The sequence below is a fragment of the Streptopelia decaocto genome (assembly GCF_964273445.1).
Source record: "Streptopelia decaocto genome assembly, chromosome: 1".
Taxonomy (NCBI): domain Eukaryota; kingdom Metazoa; phylum Chordata; class Aves; order Columbiformes; family Columbidae; genus Streptopelia; species Streptopelia decaocto.
Genome location: NC_138663.1, coordinates 147128049 through 147141770, shown reverse-complemented (window position 1 = coordinate 147141770; position 13722 = coordinate 147128049). Strand labels below are relative to the sequence as shown.

Below are 13722 nucleotides of genomic sequence, written 5' to 3'. Positions count from 1 at the left end.
GTTTTCTGCTGAATCAAAAATAATTTCTCCCATACTACCTGACAGCCTCTTTTCCTCTGTCAAATGTAATTAGCTTCCCCTAATTAAAGGGCTGCAGCCAGGCTCAGCAGGAAGCTGGAGGAGCTCAGTCCTCAACAAGCAGCTTTTCACTTTTGCTCAGTATTCAGGCAGCTGAAAGGCAGGAAGGCCTCACCAGTCTCCTCTGGGGCACCCCATGGTGTTGGCCATCTTCTCTTTGGAGACGTGAGCACAGCCCGGGCTCCAGTGGCCAAGGAGGCTGTGCTGCTGCCAGGCAGGGGTGGGCACCCATGGGACACCATGCTAGCAGGTGGTCTATGCTCAGCATGGCCAAGACCTGTAGATGTTAGCCAAAGGTTTCTTCTCGTCTAGTTCCACACCTGGTAATGTGCTAAATAAAATGTAAAAGAGGGCTCGATACCATCTTCCAGCAGCAAGTGATTGCCTGGTGCGCTGTGATCTGTCCCATTCAGATTTATTGTGCCCTGCTGGAGTTACATATCTTCTCTCTGCCTTCATCTGAAGTACATACCTAGTAGTTGTACATTGACAGGAGAAAAATATCCCCCCAGAGTCCCCTGGGCAACTCCACGAACCCTGGATGTAGGGAGGTTTGTTGCACCAATGGCCTTAACAGCTCTACCCAGGTGCAGAGGGCTTCCCAGCCTCTCCATGGAGCAAGAAGGAGACAACAAATGGCAACCATCATATTTTCATCTGCACAGCCATCTGCAGTAGTTCAAATTATATGCATGTGTCCATGCCGGAATCTCCTCTGCTCCAATTTTCCCTTTGCACCTGATCTCTCTCTTGCCTACTTACCCCTCCATGACTTTATACACATTGTGTGAAGTCAGTTTTGAAAGAGCAGCATTTTGTAAGGGACATGCTATCATAAATTTACAGAGGTGCCTGGTGTAGTCATGAATAGCCCACCTCCTTTCCCATTCAGGTACTGTGACATCCCGTTAACTTTGAGAATAGCAAATCACATCTTGTGGCAAGGCTGAATTCATCTGACTTCAATTTCTACCTGCCTGATCTTGTTATCCCCTTGTCTGCAACTTTATACCACCTCACCATTCCCTTATCAGATTGATTTTTCTGTGTGTAAGAATATAAGTCACCACTCAGCTTCCTCCTTGGCAAGAAAGTCAGCCTGTCTACCTGAAGTCATACCTGGGAAGGCTTGGTCTCCTGGCTGAGGGTCACCCTGACTGTCCTCCGCTGGACTCTCCCCAGTATTTCCTCATCCTCCGTGTGGTGTGGACCCCATAGTGGGCATCTCACTCCTGAAGTGGTCTCATTCGTGCTTCACAGAGGCACAACAACGTGCCTGCTTCTGTTTGATGTCCCTCTTGTGCATCATTGCCCTGGGATGTTGTGTCAAGGAAGTTATTCATAAGCACTCTCACAGATTCCTGAGACAGACTCTCCTGTCTTACAGGTACTCCTTATATTTTACAGGTGGCAATTTGCCTCTATTTTAGAAATATTTGAACATGTTTTGGATGCTGATTATTAACCAGACATTATTCTTTCTCAGTAACCTGTCATTATCTCTGTAGTTTCATCCACTAACTTTCCCCCAGTGCATTTTCTTTTACAGCACAGGCTGATTGTGACACTTAATGATTTGAGTATTAGATGAAATTTTGCCGGTTAAAACTCTTGAAGTGTGTGTGGGGGCGTTTTGTTTTTGTTTTCCACACGTCTTCTTGACTATAAATAAATACAGGTCTCTTCCTCTTCGAATCTGTTTCTGGTGGTGTCTTAGACTACAACGCTGGCTGTCATAATGATGCTACAGGCTCTTGCAGTGTAGAAAACAAGAAGATTGTTGATCTCCATGCCAAAGGTAAATCCCAGTAGCTTATTTAGAAGCAATTTCACTTCTAAAGTTAAAGTTTAATTACTAAAGTACCTGAACATTCACCAGGTTAATTAGACAGGATCAGCAAAATCTCATTCAGATGTGGTGGTTTCTTTATTTCCATTTAGATATGGATCTGTTTCAGCTTCAATGGAGTCTTCTGTGAACCTTCATATTCAAGTCAGCAAAAGTGCCTGCAGCCTTTTTTCTCTTCTCACTTGCTCTTTTTTTTTTTTTCAATTTTTGTCAGTGTTGATTACGAAGTGGCACCCTGCTTCACTCCAAATGCATAATCCTGTCTGAAGCCCACCGAAGCCGATGAAAGTCCTTCCATTGGTCTTGGAAGTCCTTACCTGAGGCTCATAATCTATGTATTACCTTGGCCATAGGAATCTGAGGTATCTAAAGAACATAATCTCTTTCTATCATGTCTTCTTTTTGTTCCTTTTTTTTCAAACATACTATACAAGCTGTTAATGGAGCAAATGACATGGAAACACAATCTGTATTCCTACAGGTTTCGTGACTGTGCTTGCTGCTCGTTCCTTATCACCTAAAGTGATGAAGCCATGTTGGTGATACCATAATTGAGTTTAGTGGAAGTGATTTATCGGGTTGCTAACAGAGAATGAAAACTTTTGGGCAGGGAGGGGCAACAAGCAGCAGGAGAACAGGAACTTTTCAGAAACAAGAGTCTTGGTTTTTTATGCAAATGGTTGTATTAATGAAAATTAAGGGAACAAAAACACAGTAACAACAATTTTGCTTACGGAGCAGATGACATCTTATCTAAGGAAAAAGGATTTAAAAGTTCTTCCTGAAATGTCATCTGAGTTTCATTATCTCCCTGGTAACACCTAGTGTGTAGGATCTGTTCTTCACTCCTTGCTGTTAACTGATTAGGAATAAGTCTATAATTCTTCATTATGTGGATAAAACGTGGAAGACATAGTTGAACACAGGAACAACAAACATACTTCTAGTGTTTCTTCATGGGAAAGAATAATTTTTTCCAAGAGTCAAACCAAAGCCTTAATGGGCTCGAAAGAAAGGCCTCACAGATTTCAATAGAGTTTGAACCAAGCTTTTGTTTAGTTTATTTTCCTGTCCTTACATTTATGAATTATCTCATATTTGCATTGCGGTAGTACTCAAAAGCCCCAAACTCATGGTGCCATCATGCTGAGCTTCAGATAAGCATCCATGAAGACACCAGGTTCTAAAAGTGAATGTGCACCTTATGGCTGCTGGAGCTTGTGAAACTGCAAATTCCCACAACTGTCCTCGGTGGCCTTGGGCCTGGTGGCTTTCACTCTGCCAGGGCTGAGGAGAAAAGTCACTTCTCCCAGCAGGGGCTGGGGACCATGACCACCAGCAACTCCTGAAGGTGACACCGACCTGCAGAGCGGAAGGTGGTCAGATGTCCAGTACCGGCAGCTACGTTTGGTGAAACTGCACTTCAGCAGTTAATCAGTGACCTGACAAGTTTAAAATTAAGCTGGTGATTCAAAGTGTTGCTGAATAGCTTAGGAGGATGTTCTGAGACCTGGCACCAATAATTTAGCAATGGTCTAGATGGAGAGATCATAGAGTTTCTGGGCACTGGTGTCTACGTACAGTGCCTATCTTCTGAGCCCACCAACTTCCTCACCAAGGACAAAACAAATCCATTATCATGATAGGCTCAACCTTATTTGGCTGAAGAGCCATGTTTTTGGAGAAATTCTGCTTTTCCTTTAATTGATTGTTTTGTTTTCTTCTCTAATAGTAGAGGAACTGTGAAACTGCCCTATCAAGAATTTCTAATTTTGATAAATTAATCGTTTCTGTGTAGAGTGATTGATCATAGGAGATGCCGGGAAACACAATTGCTTGTTTCAGAATGTCTCAAATTCATTAGCTATTCCACTTGAGCTACAAGTTAGTGAGCAAGATGAAAAAAACTCTGGAATAACTCTTTGCAGCTTCTGGTTTTTAAATAGGCAGCTAACAATTTATCATTCCCCTCTTTTCAGTTGTTTCATTTTTCATATGAAAGAGAATGGAATCAGCTTTTCTATTAAATAAAAAGATGAGGATAAAGTTCCCCTTGCCAAATCAGGTCTGCCAGCATCTCCTTATCTCCACGTAACAATTGTTATTTTCTAAATATTCTTTTCCCATTATCCTGTGAGTATTTAGTTGCTGGTTTTTTCTATCAAGATCTCTCTAAGGCAGGCCTCTAAAATTGCTGTAGCAATGATGTTTTGCCTTATATTTTCTTCTCTTGTTTGGTAGGCAGGGGTGGCTTCCTTGCTTACAACTTATTCCAGAAGCCAAAAAGGGCTTACCACCACAGAACCAGCATGGGTCTTTCCTTTTCCCCTAGACCCTACATGGAGCTACCTTGAGAAGTCTGCATATGGTCCCCTGTACTTGCAATTTCAGAAAAGCCACCAGGATGCTCAGAGGAGCTGGGGATGTAGTACGTCTGGTCTGTCGTGGTTAAATGCTGCATTCAGACCACTTGGCCACATGAAGCCATGATGAAACCTTGAAGAACTGTTTGCGTACCTCTGCCTCAGCCCCTGCATGTACTCTGAACCATTTGCTCTCCAGTTCCCATGCCAGGATAATGCATCCTGACCAAAACAGTCATGCAGTCTTGCAGCTTCATTAAATATCTGTGGGGTGAGGACACTACTCACAGAGCCTCTACACATCCACTGTCTGAGAGAGTATGCAATCCCACCCAATGAAACAGATGTGATGTACAGATGAGCAGGCCTGAGGTGGTGGAGATAAGAAAGAAGAAAAACCAGAAGAAAAACGGGTGTGAAGGAGTCATCCCACAACAAGTTGAGCCAAATTCTGCAGCAAACCAGTACACTGAATAAGGAGGGGACCTGGTCTGCAAAATTGCAGTGGCTGCCAAAAGTCTTTCCTGCTGGTTCTTGAACTTATGTTTCACAATTAAATCATCCAGAGGCCTCAGGCAAGTTTAGGACTGTGATATGCAAAGGGATGCTATTGCTGCATGGAGAATGAGAAAGTCTTTCTATAAAAAATGCTTAAAAATATCTCAAGGGTAGGTTTTGAGAGGATGGGACCAGACTCTTTTCAATGGTGCCAAATAGGATAGGGCAATAGGCACAGACAGATAGGAGGCTCTATCACATGAGGAGAAACTTTTATACCTTGAGGGTGCCAGAGCACTGGAACAGGCTGCCCAGAGAGGTTGTGGAGTTTTCTTCTCTGGAGACATTCAAAACCCGCCTGGACGCATTCCTGTGTGACCTGCTCTGGGTGAACCTGCTTTAGCAGATGGGTTGGACCAGATGATCTCCAGAGGTCCCTTCCAACCCCAACCATTCTGCGATTCTGTGAAAAAGGGCATTCGAGTATGGGATTCAAAGAGCTTCAAATAACTGAAGGCTGTAGACTTCAGGCAGTAGGCTGCTTCCCTCATCATCTTCCTCTGAGTAACTCACAACTTTCAGAGCCCATTCTACTCTTAACGCCAGCCTGAATGCAAATAAACATTGTCAGGACAATAGTCCAGACTGTCCTATGAACTCAGCCTGAACAACTAGTAGCAGTAATGCAACTGGAAGATGCCTGTTGTGTCATTAAATCCAGTCTTTGGCAGTCACAGGCAACCATAGAATGGAAGGATCCACACCCCTTCTTTGTGTTGCCACAAAATGCTTCATTAATCCATGACAAACTTAAGATCTCTGGTGCAGAAATAAAGCACAAGCAAGCCACCTCAAAGGATCACAGAAAGGTAGCAAAAAGGGTCCTAATGTCCTAGAACTATGCCAGAATAAGAAGTCTGTCAGAATAAAAAGCCCGGATGACCTTCCAGGGTGGACTGTGCCCTGTGTTACTTCAGGAGGCAAAACCCCCACTGGTTTTTTATTTGATTCTTATTTCTAACCTGATGATCATCTAAGTTCTGAGTCTGAGGTCCAGAGAGATGATCCAGCCACTCACAAGGTTGCTCGGTCCTACACAGAGAAGGTTTGCCTCCTGTCCACCTTCTCCCTTCCTGCTTTTGCCAGTCTCTGACCTCCAGAAGGAGGACAAACATCAGTCACTGCATATTGTTCAAACCCTCCTGATTCCCCACAGATAAACTGTGCATCAAAAGAAGAAACAATGTGCCCGGGGTCCTATAAAGGACCATCAGAAGCATAGAATTAATTAATTTTTATCCCAACTTATCAGGAGTCATAATCAACAGAGCATTTTGCCAGAGAATCTGTGGCTGAGGATCTAGTTGCATTTTCATGATTACCCTGGATTTGGAAGTTGAAATCTTAAGCCATTTCTGATCATCTCATATTGAAACATGAAAGCTCTGTGAAGTCATACATACTAGTGAGGGACATGGTAGGTAGAACTCCTGTTACCTGCCAAATTAATTTATTCAGGGAAACAGTTCTAATCAGAATTTCAGAATTAATAAAAAAATCAGGGCACCTTTAAAAGTTCCTCATCTCCTACTGTTATTTTCCTGCGTTATGTCATTTTCTTCTATTTTTGAGATGATAAACACTTCCACAGCAACAATTTTGATGTCACAAACAGAAAATAATGATTTCAAGAGAGAGATGAAGCAGGAGCAGATGACCTCTTTAAAATTAATAATAATCATTCTCTTGTCCTGCAAACACCTTTGGTTACAAAAAATTAGAAGACAAATAGAAAAACAAAGTGATATACAAGTCCCAGAACTGTCACTGAAGACCATAGTTTGTTTCAAAGCCTTCAAACGAGACATAAGTGGGTCTTTTACCCTGTAGCTACTGCTGCCCCCAAAAAAGCAAAACCAAAATAAAAGTGCTCCTCTTTCTACTGTGAAATTATGACCAGGATATGGTATTAAGCACCACATCAGTGCTGTTCCCACAGAACACAAGGTCAGAGTTTGACCTTTCACTTTATTTTTAAATGTTGTTTTTTTTTTTTTTTCATTTGAACACATAAGTAGTAGTAGTTTAAGGAAAGAAAGAAAAAAAAAAAAAGGTCCAGATGCTTGATGAAATGTCAGCAAGAAATCAGTTGATTCTGCTTCCACTTGATGAATTTAATATCCTTACTGCAGTGGTAGACCACCATAGTTTACTTCCAGAGGGATGAGCATACCCCAATAAGATACATTATTTCCTTAGGGTGAAATAAATGTCTCAGAAAATAGCAGAACTGAAAGAAAAGGAAAAACACCAGCTATGAAATTAGGGCAAACTTATGATCTGCCTCTAGTCTAGAGAATACATAAGATAAATCAGGGAGAGTAGAAGGATGCTACGTGCAGTTCTGAAGGCGGGCAAGAGAAGACTTTGCATTGAAGTGCCTTGAAAGAAAAGGAGACTTTGGAAAGAAAAGCTTCTTAAACATCAAAAGATAAAGGACACCAATCAGGCTCAGCGAGTTAGTCTTTGAAATGCAGTACCAACTTCCAAGTCAGCAAAACATGTATAGCTTTAAGTGGAACAGCTCTGTATTCCCTTGTACTCCTGAAAAGTTACTTTCACAAATGAGACCACATGCCTCTATTAACAAAATTCCTTTTTTCTGCAGTCTGTGTGTCCAAAAATAAACCAGTAAAGCAGAAAATCCTCCTGTTGATAGAAATCAAGAGGACTGCCTCAGCTGCCTATTTAAAGCCTTTCCTGAGGCTGGATGCACCCTTTTGCTTACACACACTAATGCACATGGCTGCAGGTAACAACCCAATTGCAGCACCTAATTTAGACACTTCTGCAGCCCAAATTGAGTACGTCAGGTTGGATGGGGAGCACCTTCCCATCACTGCTTTCAGTCCCCAGCTGGGAAGATATTTTAGCAACGAAATGGCCGGGCGCAGCTGGAGGAGCAGGGGGATGACAGCCATAGGGCTGGTTTTCTTGCTCAGCTGCTTGCTGGGTATAGAGCAACCAAACAGGCATCACATTTTAAACAACCACACCCATCCAGACACCTCTGTATCATTTGCTTCCGTGAGATAAAAGGAGAGATAGAAAGTACAGTTTCATTTCCAGCTTCCAAGAGATGATTGCAGACAACTTAAACAACAGGACCACTGATGGAAGCGCGTTTTCCAAAGGTGCTGCAATACAGCCAGCAGAAAGAACACCACACTGAACTTTGTAAGAGGAGCTGGACGTATATACTGTAACATAAGTGGATTATCACATCACATAAGTGCAATTTCTGAGGGACTTCTCCCCACTTCAGCAGGCAAGTTTGCCAGCAGCCCTGTGCTGCGTGGGAGGTGGTGAGGAGCGCTGCTTCCTCAAGCCAACCCGAGGGATGGGACAAGCGTGGCCACCTTCCCCTTCTGGGGAGACCTATCAAGGAACCAACTTCCACAAATCCAAGGCAGCAAGACAGGGAGGCCTTTTCTCTACTTTCTTTTAAAAAAAAAGTTCCAGTCCTGCTAAAGAAGGCTGAATAAGAGAGAGACAGAAGGAAGGTATTAACCTATTAAAAATAAATGATTCAGACGTGAATTTTTGAGACTTGCACCATATGGCTGGAAAACTTCTCAGGATTGAAAAAAAATCCTCCTGAGACTGAATTTCCTTTTGATAGGAACTTGGGTAAGGGTGTGCTCACTGGGGGCCTTTAAACACTCCTTGTTAAAGCAGATGCTTGGCTGCTTACCTGTGGCAATGACACATGGCTCTTCCTTTCATCAGTGATTTGGTTTACTTTTGAGTGGTCAGGTTCGTAGCTCTTTAAGAACTTTAAAAAAATCATGACTTGTTATTTCTCTTCCTATACCTTGCTCTTTGAAAGACTAGACGGCATGCAAACCACATGCTAAATAATATTTAAATGCCTGTCTTCTTTAGCACCCCTGCTGTTGGGAGACAGCTCTGTGCTGGGGTGACCTCCCTAAGGTGTCTGAGGAGCAAAGAGGGGAAGAAATGCACCAGCACCACTCAGGTATGGAGCTGGGTGTCAGACAAGTGCAGTCACTTGTGCTGCCAAACTCAAAACCTGCACCAGCTGCAAGCCTGAGTTACCTGTCTGGAAGAGCCATTGTCTCACTTTGGACTCCAGTCTGAGACTGAATCAAAGGTTTTGGGCAGACTGGGAAGGGGTGGGGGGAATTGGGCTTGGCGTACAGAATCATAGAATCATAGGATAGTTTGGGTTGGAAGGGACCTTCAAAGGCCATCTAGTCCAACCCCCTTGCAATGAGCAGGGACATCTGCAACTAGATCAGGTTGCTCAGAGCCCCGTCCAGCCTGGCCGGGAATGTCTCCAGGGATGGGGCATCTACCACCTCTCTGGGCAACCTGGGACAGTGTTTCACCACCCTCATTGCAAAAATTTCTTCCTCGTGTCCAGCCTGAATCCCCCCTCCTTTAGTTTAAAACCATCACCCTTTGTCCTATCACAACAGGCCCTGCTAAAAAGTCTGTCCCATCTTTCTTATAGGCACATTTTAAGTACTGAAAGTCCTTACTGTGAGTATTTTAAGTACTTTATTAAGTTTGAGGCTAAAATTCTTACAGTAAAACACAGACAGGCTGCATCCCAGGATTCAGGATCAGACAGGGAGAGCCTCAGCCTTCTCTCTCACCTGCACATTGCGGGTCAGGCAGTACATTGACTGCAGAGGGTCCCTTCTACTCCACCCTTGGGCTTGCATCTTGCATGTGGAAGGCTGCAGCAGGATGCACTAAGGGAGCTGGGAGGAACAAAAACTCTGACTTGCATGGGGCTTTGGCTTGGATATCACACAAGTGTTTTATCAGCTCCACTGAAGGGAAGAAGGCAGGCTCTTGGGACACAACAGTAGAGATCTGTGGAGGAGAGACAGGTCCTGCCACTTGCTCCTTGCAAAGAATGGGTTAACAGCATGTGATGGACAAGGTCACATATGCTTTTTAATTAACATGTCATTTATTGATTGAATCTCGAAGTGTCAGGGTCTTGCTCAGGCAAAGGGACTGCAGAATGAGAGGGAAAAATATCTTTAGAAGGCTGTAGGACTGAGCTGTGACCAGTGCTGTGGAAGTGGCTAGGGCCCCTGTATGTGAGTGATACACAGTGGGGTGCAGGAGCACCCCATCAGCTGTAATGCAGCTGATGCAGGTCTGGCAATTGATGGAGAGACCAGCTACCATGCAGCAGCTGCTTCAACATCTGGAGGGGCTGACCACCTCCCGCAGTACTCTGTGGCCTTCTGGCTGTCATGGCTAGAAAAGGTCATGGAGCTAGGAGCAAGCTCATGATTTTTCTAAGACAGCAAAGCTTGGGGTGAAGGAAGGTAACAAGAAACCCTTCGGCCACACGTTGTTGTTATGCCCCAATTCTTTAAAAAGCAAGATAAATGAGAGGTCCTAGCTCAGGTCAAACTATCCTAACACAGCCTCTTAGGGATGGTGATTAATCAGTAATTGGCACACGCACAAAAAAGGCCAGAGGAGTAGGGGAACAGGAGAGCATCCCTGCAGACTCAGATCTGTCCTTGTTTTGTGTTCCCTCTCCTCAGATACAGGACTTGCAGCCATGCAGATCACCTGCCACTGTCCTGAGACCCACACAAGCTGGGGGCTGCACTCCCCTGCATTGGTCACACTTGCCAGCCTTCTTTCACAGGAGCGGCTCCCCACTGGACCCCTGCTCACTGCAGGAACCTGAAGAATTTTGGCACAGTGTTACATCTTTCAGCTGCTTTCCTTGCCTCTAGCCCATCGCTGCTTTTTTCAGGCAGTTTCTGAGAGGAGGATCATCCCCCAGGATGGCTGAGGCATTCCCAGGAGACCAGGAGAATTGATCTGATGGCTTAGCTGGCTTGTTGCCACGTCCTGCGGGTATGGACACAACTCCACAGTGCAAAGACATGTGGCAAGTTGTGGGGCCTGGATTTTTTTCTTTGTTTAGTATTTTTCCTTATCTTACATGAAGCTGTACATACACCACTATGGCCCTTGCAAGGGTGGACATGTCGTGTTATGCCATGTTTAGCTCTGTCCTGCTGCCCCAAAAGCTTGATCTTGCCACTATTTCCAGCAACAGGACAACAATGCCTTTTGTCTGTGTTTGCTTTGGGCAGCTGGGCCTCTGAAATATGAATGCTATATTTTCCCTCCTTCCTTCTCCTTCTTTCCTTCTCTGGAAGCTCAGCTGAAGTGCTCATGTAACAAACTGCACCCCTGCAAGTTGGGTGTTTGTGCACCTTTCTTTGCTTTTAAGACAACTTCATTTCTCCCTCTGTGTAGAGACACCCGTGCTTTGTCATCACAGAGCTGCAGGCAGAGCTGGACTCTCTGAGACAATGATTGCAGGTTATGAAGTAATATCTACATCGCATCATTATTTTATTTGACACGTGGTGATCGAGTAGCTGTCAGTGTCTCTCTCACTCTCCCTGTGGCAGATGACAGAGGTATCTGTGTCCCCAGCACCATCAGGCCCTGCCAGTGCCTGTATTCACTACTGAGACTCCCTCAGGTGACACTTTCCATTTTCTTCTGCTTCTGTCAGCAAAAACATTAACGTCTCTTTTGCTGCTCCTTCCGTTCACTTGGCTCTGCCTTTCTGCCAATGTATATTTGCTGCACAGGATTCCCTCCACTCCCAAAAATGACAAAGTATGTGTTAGTACAGATCCAGCTGCAAGCAAACCCAGGCACTGCAGAACCTGTAAAAGGGTCTTTTGCACTTACCCAGATTATTACAAGCTATTAGTCAAGTGCCTGAATGCATTGGGCTATGCAGAAAGATCATTGCTTTGTTTTCTGTTTGCTTTTTGTCTTCTGAAAGCTTTCTGTCACAGCAAATGATGCCAAACTCCTACCCATGCACTTAATTTTCAGTATGGATGCCTAGCAAGTGAGAAGCCAGATTGAAAACCCATCTTCACTGCCGCATATGGTAAACATCATCAGCTAGGGGTCTACGAGCTTTGATTCAGGTCAGCTGGCATCAAAGGAGACTCAGGAGTGTTTGCTTTCAATTCCAAGGGTGAGCAAAATAATCTGTTCTAAGGCTCAGGCCTCCTCCTGCCCTTCATCAGGGGTCACTTTGTGCAGGGGAAAACAGGAGAGAGGAGAAATGATCTGCTGAATCAGCCTCCGCTTTGTTCTTCTGTGTTACGGCTGCCATCAGCAGACCTCTGAACAAGAGAGGTAAACGCGCTACCACTTGTTCAAATATTTTGCATAAAAAAGGAGTTAGTTTAATAAATCTCCCAGAGGAGGAAGAGTTGCCCTAGTTCAGCCTTTTCCCCTTTGAGCCTGGAGTAGCTACAGCTGATAGTTAGTTATCATGAGATCAGGGATGAAGGGGAGATGGGGATCCAGATTTAGATTTTGTGGGAGCTTTCTTTTGGTTTTGGCTTTGGACATGACAGCTACTCCTGACAGTTCTTCTCCATCTGCTCCCTCCTTAAATCCAGAGTGGCGATGTGCAAAGCTGGAAAAACATTCACTTTCCCAGCTTAGCCTTTGCCTTGCACCAGCCATTTACCTTCCTGATTAGGCAAATACTGTATCTGCAAATACTTATCATTTTCAGTAACTTTGCATATTCTTTCCTTCTGGTAGTTTCCCTGTGTTTTAAATTTATTTTGTGCAAAAGGAATTATTCACCCTAATTTTCGAGCATCAGCCGTGTTCTCCCCCAGGCAGAGCTGAACAGGCTGCAGCCCTTCATTCCTGCATCTGATGGAGAGGAGGAAGAAGGGTCTTGCAGGGACAGTGACCTGCAACTCCGGTGATCCAGATTTGCTTCCTCAGTGTCCTTCTGCCTCACCTGTGGAGAACAGGGCTGGCAAATTTCCTACCCTCAGAGGTGCAAGAGGAAAAAGTGATCAGAAAAGCGGTCAGATCTCAATGTGATCCATGCAACTGTCAACAGTACATTATTATTGTTATTATTATTATTATTATTATTATTATTGCCTTCTGTTTGCTCTTTTTTTTTCTCCAGCCAAGTGATTACCAAAGTGAAGTGGAGCAGCATCAACAGGAAGGTGTGAGAGACATGTCCAAGGACCCCCAAGGGAGAGAGGAGGAAGCTAACCCTTATCTATGACATCCTGCATTAATGCCAGGGCTTTCTAAGGGAAGGGGACCCTCTTCTTCCTCCCACTGTATTTTTTGAGGAAGGCTTAGTAAACACATTTCATCTAACGCATCCCCCTCGGGCATCGCAAAGGGACCCTGAGTTGGGGAACAGGATGTGCATCAAGGCACTGTCCCGATACCAAATGCAAACCCCACTCAGAGAACCCATGGGAAGTGATGGTTACTCCTGGAAGAATAAAATCTACCTCCATGCAGCCAGTCATTTCCCAGGCTCACGAGGTTTCCTTGGACTTTCTGAATGTCACCCCAAATGCTGTGACTAGAGAGGAGCATCACTTAAAAGCAGGTTTTCAGCTTGTTGGGTGAGTGGTGGTCATGCAAGTCCTTCATGCTTCCCGCTGAAAGTGTACTTCAGCTTCCTAACAATTACATGTAATGCAGAAGGACCGCAGGACCTCTGGACATACAACTGATTTCTGGTACTGAGAATGGGCATGTTGCTCATGTGGGTATATAGTCCAATAAACTCAGCCTCTTTTCTATTCTGGAGAAAATGTTCCTCAGCTAATTAGGTCCTGTGAGCAGGTTGTGATCTTTTGTAAGTTTTCACAAATGCTGCTAACAAAAATACATCACAACAACTATTGGCAAACTGTTATTACCGCTGCTTCCTCATCTATTTCTCTCTGCTATGCTTGATCGCTGACTCAAGTTTGACAATATCACGGCAAGACCAGCTGGAGCCCTCACTGCAGCCTAGCCATTCACACCATCCCAATACTCACTTAAAAAAAAAAA

At 44.3% G+C, this 13722-nt stretch overlaps 1 long non-coding RNA gene across 1 annotated transcript; it reads left to right on the top strand.

Annotated features, from left to right (window-relative positions):
- Positions 1 to 1746: 1746 nt before the first annotated feature.
- LOC309443323 lies at positions 1747 to 13372 on the top strand. Its single transcript, XR_014184783.1, has 3 exons — positions 1747 to 1876; positions 2142 to 2289; positions 12827 to 13372. It is a non-coding gene; the product is annotated as an uncharacterized lncRNA (long non-coding RNA).
- The last annotated feature ends 350 nt before the right edge of the window (positions 13373 to 13722 follow it).